This window comes from Pogona vitticeps, chromosome 1, assembly GCF_051106095.1.
Source record: "Pogona vitticeps strain Pit_001003342236 chromosome 1, PviZW2.1, whole genome shotgun sequence".
In the NCBI taxonomy this organism is placed as follows: Eukaryota; Metazoa; Chordata; class Lepidosauria; order Squamata; family Agamidae; genus Pogona; species Pogona vitticeps.
In genome coordinates this window covers 152,633,926-152,643,366 of record NC_135783.1, presented here as the reverse complement: position 1 = coordinate 152,643,366, position 9,441 = coordinate 152,633,926, and positions in this window count along the sequence as shown.

Genomic DNA, 9,441 nt, shown 5'->3' with positions numbered 1-9,441 from the left:
CTGCAGGGTCCCATGCTGAGATAGCTGTTTCCTCTCCTCCCACAGCCTGCAGCTTCTCTGTTATTTTTTATTGTTTTAGAAAAAACAGACTGCTTTTAAGTTCTTCTCCCTTGCCACAAGGATATCACAAAGTTTAAAAAGTCACTTACATATCAATGAGCTTGTTTTTTTGCTGCCTCATGTTATTTCAAAGTGAGAGCCTCGGGATTTTCAAACCGCGGCCATCAAAGTCCAGGACACGCCCTGAGAGTTACTCTCATGTAATAGTTTCTTGGTTTTGTGCTTGATAGATCTGTGTTAGTGACAAATAACTGATTGCCACAGCATCAGGCCAAAATATCTGTCCCTGGGCAATACAAGTACTGTCTGAATGTCCTCTGCTTGCTCGTTGAAGTGTGGGTGCTTTTGATGTGTCTATTCCTGTCACTTCCAGTTGTAACAGGTGTATTGGTGAAACCAAAAGTCACACCACAGGATCCCTTAAATTGGAATCACCCTTTGAGAAAGGGGGTGTTGTTCTCCCCACTTCATCTATGTTTGAAAGGAGACAACTGTATTCTGAATGACAAGCCCTTATAGCTGGGATGAAACAGATTTATTTATTTATTTATTTATTTATTTATTTATTTATTTATTTATTTATTTATTTATTTATTTATTGGATTTATACCCCACCCATTTAGGCAACTGACTACTCTGGGTGGCTAACAACATATAAAATAAACAATTTAAAATATAGGAACAAAATAATGCATCAAAAGACAAGAACTCAAGATGGAAGAACAAATGAAATCAAGAAGTGGCTGGAGGGAAGGCTTGCCTAAATAGCCAGGTTTTCAGTTGGCCTTTGAAAAGGCCCAGCGAAGGGGCCATATGGATCTCAGGAGGGAGTTTATTCCAAAGGCGAGGAGCCACTGCCGAGAAGGCCCGGTTTCTTGTTTTTTTTCCTTCCGGGCCTCCATCAGCGTTAGGCTCCTCAACCTCACCTCCTGGCTAGATCGAGTGATACGAGTAGATTTAGGTGAGAGGAGGCGTTTCGTCAGATATCGAGGCCCTAAACTGTTAAGGGCTTTATACGTAAGCATTAGAACTTTGACATCAATGTGGAACCGAACGGGCAGCCAATGTAAGGCGGCCAGAGTGGGGGTGATATGCTGATGTTTTCTCACCCCACTAAGAAGTCTGGCCACTGCATTCTGCACCGTTTGGAGTTTCCGCATTGATCTCAAAGGTAGCCCCATGTAGAGATCATTACAGGGGTGTAACCTCGAGATTACGAGCGCATGGACCAGAGTGGTGAGCGACCCTCCATCTAGATAGGGACGTTCACTTGCCACCAGGCTCCATCCACCTACAATATGTTGCAGCTCTTGTCTTTGCAGGATATCAAGGTATTCACTCTTTCTGTATCCGATGAATGACTTCAATTCAAATTCCAGCCACTCGCCTCTCTCAAAGTTGAGTGTACAAAAAGGAATTGTGAATATGATCCTTCCACAAATTAGGTTTCTTTTAATTGACAATACATAATCCACAAAGGCAGGAACAGTACAAAGACTGCTCCAAAACATATTAAGCATTGCTGTTATGTCAGCCCACTATAACATAAAAGGCATGATGGAATACAGATAGTGTTACAGCAATATTGCTATAATCTGCTATGCCCTGCAAACACGTGATGAGACACAAGCATGAGATGTGTCACAATCACTGGTTCTTTGGTTCTGCACTGCACACGTGTAGGGAGAGGCAGCACACCAGTGACAGCGTTCAGTGTTGACAGGGTGCAGCCCAAAATCTCTGTCCACCCAGCTGATCACTTACATTGTATGTAGATTTGTTAGCAGGCATTTCAAATGGTTAATAGACCTGAAAATGTATAATCTGATAAGGAGAACTGGAATAGACAGCATCATTCTGGAAGCCTGGGGAATAGCCGAGTCTCTTTTATCAACCGAGGAAGGAGTGACTCACAAAATAAACTGCTTTCTGCTGCTTGAAATGCAAGCTTCGTTAAATCATTTCTTGGAATATGCTTTTCTTGTGGGTGGAGCACATCATGCTCTTGCCCTCCTCCCTGGCTGGGACTGACTGCTGCTTCAAACTTGTTTCAACTGCAACACAGTGCTAAATTACCTGTGGCTGCATTCTGAAACCTTTGGTGCATAGCCTTTGCTACGCTGTCCCATACATAGCAAACTGGATAGTTCACTGCACATTGTCATCAAGATACAGTGGTGCCTTGACGTACGAACATTTCCACTTACGAACAGCCCTGTTCACTAAATTTTGCTTTGACTTCCGAATGGAGCTTTGACTTACGAAAAAAAAACTGCGGGGAAAGTGGCAAAAGAACTTTGGACTGCCTGATAATATAATTTTAAAATGTAAAAATTGGTTTAAATGGTGCTTGGTTTGGTTTAAAGCTGCTTGGTTTTCTTTAAAAAAAATTCTTTTTATTATATAAAATCCATCCATGCTGATTTAACATTGTGCCACCTGGGTACAGCTTATAATCAAGTTGCTTGGTTTCGAAGGTGTTCTGTTTAAAAGGTGTTCGTTCCCTCCCTCCCTCCTTTCTTGCCCTTTTTTAAAACCTAAGTCATTTTAGGTTTTTTTTTTCTTAAATTCTCCCCCTAGTGGTAGAGGGCGGATTAACTGGTTTTGTGGTTCAGGCAGTCCAGAAATAACTCACACGTAGTCCAGGAGCATTTCCTTCAGCATAGTGTATTTACAGCAAATATATACAGCAGTCTGGCAGCATGGCAGGCAGATGTGATCTTCAAGCAGGTGAAGATACAACTAACTGTACAGCTCTACATATATATATATATACACACAACCAATCAGGTTACACATTACCTCATTACACATTACCTCATCTCTAGGTTACATCAGCCCTAGATTACATCATTCCTGCTGAGTCACCCTGACTCAGTTTCAGCACACCTGATTGTCATGGCTTCTCATTAAACTACTCCATTCTGTTCAGGCCTGCAATTTACCTTGACACCCCTCCAAATTTAAGGTCTGAACAGAATGTATTCCCAGTTTTTCTGTTATTTCCGTGTGTTTCTATATGCTCAGGGGTTTTGTAAGAGTATCAGCTATGTTTCTCTCTGACTCACAATATTGTAACTCAATTAGTTTCTCCTTTATTGATTCTCTGACATTGTGATATTTTATATCTACGTGTTTACTTCTGCTTCACATGTCATCTTTTGTCACCATCTGTATGCATGTTTTTCTTCTGTGTGTACCCCTGAGCCACTAATCTAGCTTTTTATTTATAATCACCATCATTTTGCAATTTTCTCTTGTAAACCCACTTACTGCGTATCACCTTTTACCCTGGTGGCAACCTTGTTTCAGAAATTTCCATACTGATAACATGAAGACTACTGCTGTGTCCCGGCTGTGCATGCACCAGAAACATCCAGTTACTCTCCCACTGCTATGTGAATCTTCCTTTCCAAGCAAATTCAGCATTGCTATCTTCCTCATCCCCAAGGTGCAACAGTGAATCTTTGCTTGTCATTGTCTGGCAACAGTGGTGGTTTATGGGCTCTCAGTATCTGTTCTTTGTAGGAATGGATGAAAGCCACGCTGGATACATGTTCTGGCATTAGATGAATTCTCAATTTTGTCATTATGTTCCCAGCAGTGGATAGCAGAAATTCAGAGGGGTATGCTGGAGGGTGAGCAGGAAAGATGCTGAGGAATAATTCTGCACAGTGATAGTGAAAAGCTGAATTACTCTTTCCTGTTGTGTTAGCTCCAGGGTGAGTAAATTGGTGTGCCAGGATCTCAGGCAGACAGGCATCTAGCCTACAGCAACCAGCTGCTTTGGGTCTTCCTCTGCATTGTGATGTACATTGTCAAGATCTGCTGTCCCCTTTCTGTTGACCACTAGTACAATTTATAGAAGCAAGTGGAAGGAGGTGGTATTCATAGTCCATACTGGGCTGTGGCTTCTCATCAATGTCCCACAACTCCTATGTATTTTAATTTTTTAAAACATATATTTTATTAATTTTCAAATGAAAGAAAACAAGTCTATAAAACACTACTAAGTTTGTCATCACTTTCCTCCCAAGAAGAAGGTGTCTTTTAATTTAGTGGCTGCTATCTCCATCTGCAGTGATTATGGAGCCCAGGAAAGTAAAATCTGTCACTGCCTCCATATCTTCCCCTTCTATTTCCCAGGAGGTGATGGGACCAGTGGCCATGATCTTGTTTTTTTTTTTTTATGTTGAGCTTCAGACCATTTTTGGCAATCTCCTCTTTCACCCTCATTACAAGGTTCTTTAATTCCTCCTCACTTTCTGCCATCAGAGTGGTATCATCTGCATATCTGAGGTTGTTGATCTTTCTTCCGGCAATCTTAATTCTGGCTTGGGATTCCTCCAGTCCAGCCTTCCGCATGATATATTCTGCATATAAGTTAAATAAGCCGGGGGACAATATACAGCCTTGTTGTACTCCTTTCCCAATTTTGAACCTGTCAGTTGTTCCATATCCAGTTCTAACTGTTGCTTCCTGTCCCACATATAGGTTTCTCAGGAGATAGATAAAGTGATCAGGCACTCCCATTTCTTTAAGGACTTGCCATAGTTTGCTCTAGTTGGGTTTTTGTCTTTAGAAGTCCCTCAGCATTTAAAAGCTCATTATACGTCGTCATTTTTTTCAAAATTTAGCAAGTTTGGCTGTGTAAATGCTTCCATGGGTGAAATCCATCTAGGTATTTTCACATATATTTCACATATAATTTCCCAGACCTTTAACAGAGAATTCCTTATTATATTTCTTTCAAAGTATTTGCGGGTTTTAGTTCTTCCATACCATAGAAACGCATGCCAACTTGCTTGTAGGTTGTGTCCCTCTAAGTATAGTATTCTATTCTCTTATTTTTTAGCTTTAGCCATTCCCTAATCCAAGTTAAAGCGCTTGCTCGATAATGAAGTGAGGTGCTTTTACTTTTATTTATTGTTTTGACCACTTTGGTCATCCAACTTCCACCAATTTAAAGCATAAATACAAATAACAATATATACATAAGCATGGTGCCAGCTGAACAGATACAAGGCTAGCAGATTAAAAAGTACAAAACCAAATACATACATTATCCAAAACGCTGGGTGAAAAATAGAATACAAAAATTTTAAAATATAATTTCAGTATACTAAGTCATTTCATGTGGGTCTTCAGATGAGGTAATTAAAACTGTCATATTATTTCTGTTGGATTTCCCCCCGTAAAATAGTGATGTGTCTCTGAAGTGCTGGCTGTATGTGTATTGAATTGAATTTTGTTCAAATTTTAGCCAAAGCCATTGAAACATTCAGTCAATACACAAATCCAATGACAAGTCAACAAAACAGCATCTTCCTAACCATATATAATAAGTTCCAAAAGGGCTAGAATTTAAAATATACAGTGTATATATAAAAGACTCTTATAAATAGAGAAGAACTCTATTTTTATACTGTCAACCTTTAGTGACCCGAGGGGCCTTTGCTAGCGTAAATGGCCTTAGTCACCCATACACTACTCAACGGGGTCTTTATCCATTTGATTAATCCAAACTTTCCTTAGTTTGATGGCTAGCCGGCCAAATTTGGCCACATTGTAAGTTGTAGATTTATTTCTATCTTCTAGCAAGGTCTTGAGACAGCCCTTCCTGTCACCCCCATTCCTGTCAAAAATTATTGGATTGATGTAGCTTTCCCGGATCTGTTTGTAAATTTTGCAGTCCAGGAGTACATGCTCCAGGGACTCTATACTTCCTTTCCCACATACACACAGCTGATTCAAATATGGAATTTTCTTATATCTGCCCTGCAAGACAGCAAAAGGCAACATGTCCATACGGATTAGCATAAACACCCTTCTACTTTCAGAATTTTCAAGTTCGTTTACATAAGGCATTGATGTATTTCTATTAATACCGATGATGTCCCTTATATGTGCTTTAACTCTATTCTGATCATGCTGCCTTTTTATGTCCAAGATCCTTTGTTTGATCAGACTTTTGGCTTGATCATAACTCATGGACATTAGATACTGATGTGAGAGTCTGTAGTACCCCAATTTGTTCTCCAACAGTTCCATCCACGGGGAGACAGAGTTGTCCTTTAATATCAAATGGGCGAGCCCAGAGTTAGTGTGGTTCAATTTTAACCAATATGACAGGACAATTATCCAAAGCCTAGCCTCTATAGTTACTAGTCCTGTTTCCAGATGAATCATTGCATTTGATTCATTGGTTGGCAGCAATAGTATGGCTTTTAAAAAATTAGTTTGAAGTTTTTCCATCGTGGATCTGTTTCCTACAATACTAAAAGGAGCACTGTAGGTCAATTGTGCCAAGGATTTTGCCATAAACTGATGGCTGCTGTCACATTTCACCCCCCCCTTATTATTATTTATTTTATTTTATTTATACCCTGCCTATCTGGTCATTGCGACCACTCTAGGCGGCTTCCAGACAATATAAAGAAAACAGTACATATACCAAGATAAGAAAAACAAAAAAACAATATAAAGGAATAAGCCATAAACAATAAACAGTAGACAGATTTTTCAAGAGGGAAAAGTAACAGAGAATAAGTAAAGAAGAAAGAAATTAAGTATTGACTGGAGGGAAGGCCTGCTTGAACATACAGGTTTTAAATTGGGTCTTAAAAATGTCCAGCGATGGGGCCGCCTGAATCTCTGGAGGGAGGTTGTTCCAGAGGCAAGTGGCCACCGCCGAGATAACATAATAACAAATAACAAATTCCCAAATAACATGAAATATGGGGTCTGATCTATGGCGGATGACCAAATTCTGTTCACCAAAAAATTCGATGTCTTCAACGCCTCCGCCCAAAAGCCATGATGCATCCCTGCGTCCGCTAGCAGTGCATCCTTCATTTCCTGGAGCACCCCATTTCTCCTTTTGGCCACACCATTCTGAAATGGACTATATGGGCTTGTTTTTCTGTGTCTGATTCCTGTGCATTCTAGCCATCTTTGGAATTGTGTGTTCATGAACTCTGAACCTCTGTCAGACTGCAATTGCGCCACCTGGTGGCCAAAGTGCCGTTCAACTGATTTCAGCCAATTCCTAAATGTCTGAAAAAACTCTGTTTTTGACTTCAGTGTGAAACAATATGAAAAACATGTATAATCATCCACAATCACCAGTGCATATTTTGCCCCTCCTAATGAGGGTGGAAATGGCCCTATTAGATCAGCATGTACCAACTCAAAATGGCCTGCTTGTCTCTCTGACACTCTGTCTCCCTTTTGGAGCAACATGCGTTTTGCTTTGTTTACTAACTTGGCAATCCAAGTAATTTTTACAGGCAGCAAACAATCTTGATAGTAGAATATATGTATTATATACAGGATATGTACAGTTATATACACAGCGTAGTATTTGTCCAGTCCCAATTGTCTCACACGGCAATATCCTCAGAGTTACAGAGCTTAAATCAATGTCAGAGTCCAGTAAATAGTCAAGGTCAATATACCATGCAGTCAGTCCGGTTCACCAGAGTTCCTCTTCTCTCAAGCACATAGATACGGCTTCCACAGGATTCTCAGGCACAGCTCCAAGACGACAGCACTCCACGACCATGGCAACTCCCACAAACACCCCACACTGGTGTATGCTAGGTCTCCAGCTATATACCAGAGATAGCCAATCCTGGTATATTCATCCTGCTGTTACAATCTTACACAGCTGTATTGACTCATACTTAGCTCTACTTTACAGCAGTGATCCTTACAAATACTTATGTCTTGGTTCTAAACTGCATTTAACAGTTTCCAGGTTTGTCCAAACCCTGTCAGCCTCCCTCAACAGGTCATCGTACAGGGTGACCAATGCCGTTTCTGTACCATGGCGCAACCTGAAGCCCGACTGAAATGGATCCAGGGCATCTGATTCATCCAAGTGCGCCTGGAGCTGGTCAGCCACCACCCTCTCGACCACTTTGCTAATGAAAAAACATTGGCGACGGGCCTATAATTGCCAATTTCGTCCGCCGCCAAACAAGGTTTCTTCCTTATGGGACTAATGAGTGTCTCCTTAAGGGCAGAAGGAACTCTGCCCTCAAGGAAAGACCCATTAATTATTACAGTGGCCCATTCCATTGTTATAGGCCTGGCTTCTTTGATTAGCCTGGCCGGGCAAGGGTCAAGGGAGGAGGTGGTGGCACAACAGCGATCAAGCACCTTGTCCACAGTGTCCGTGGTCACAGGCTGAAAGCAATCGAAAGTCGCCGGGCAAGATGGAGCTCTGGACATCTCAGCTCGACTCACTGTATTTAAAAAAGGAGAGAGGTCCCAGCGGATGGCCTCCATTTTAGATTTTTTTTAATGCTGCAAATTGGTCCAGTGAAAAACTAGGGGGAGGCCCATCACTCAGACCAATTCCGGATAGGTGGTGCAGTATACGGAATAATTCCGCCTGCTGATTTGAAGCTTTGCTTATCCGGTTAGCAAAGTATATACGACTGGCAGCCTTTATCTTGGCCAGGTAAAGGTTAGATGCGACCCTGACAGCTCTCCAGTTATAATCTGTCGGGTTCTTCTTCCACTTGTGCTCTAACCTTCTCCTAAGCTGCTTCATCGCTTGAAGGTCCTGGTTAAACCAGGGCGCTGGCCGAGCTCTGCGCTGGAGAGGGCACTTAGGTGCCTACTTATAAAATTCCACTTATAAAATACAATACATATAATAAAAGAAAAAAAGCTCATTTAAGAAAAGTACGCACAGTGTTTATCCCCCACATATAACCTTGATTTGTCCTCCTCTACCATGTAATCTTGTCCTTTTAGATGTTATTGTCCGTTTAGATGTTATTATGCTATTAGGTCTTATTAGGCTTGATGTTATTAAGTCTGATGTTATTAATGCTGATGTTAGTGGTGCTGGGTTATGGGTCTTACAGTCAGAGCAGGTCGCTCACTCACTTGCACGCCTGCTCACCAGTGCCAACACTAGCCCGGACCCAAAACTGCCTTCCAAATATCCAAATATCGCACTCGGACCAGGTAAGGGAGGAGGCAGACCAAGGAAAAAAGAAAAAATAAGGCTAAGAAATTCAGAGAGAAATAGAGAAAAAGCGAGACAGGTGCGGCGGCAAAAAATGCTACCCGCCTGCCACCGGTGCCATCTTGGTCCAAAAGAATTTTTGAATTGCACCAGCACTTCTTTGTGCATTAGATACAACATAGTTTATGTGAGAGTTTTTCTTCCCATTTGCCTGAACAATAACACCCAAATATTTGTATTGTACCTGTTCAATGTGGACTTGATTTAAATACCAGGTATGCCTCTTTTGTCTATTAGCAAAGGATATGACCTTTGTTTTATCATAATTTATCTCCAGTTGGTTTTGTTGGCAATATTTAGAAAGTGTCTGCAGCATTCTCTTAAGTCTTATTGATGTC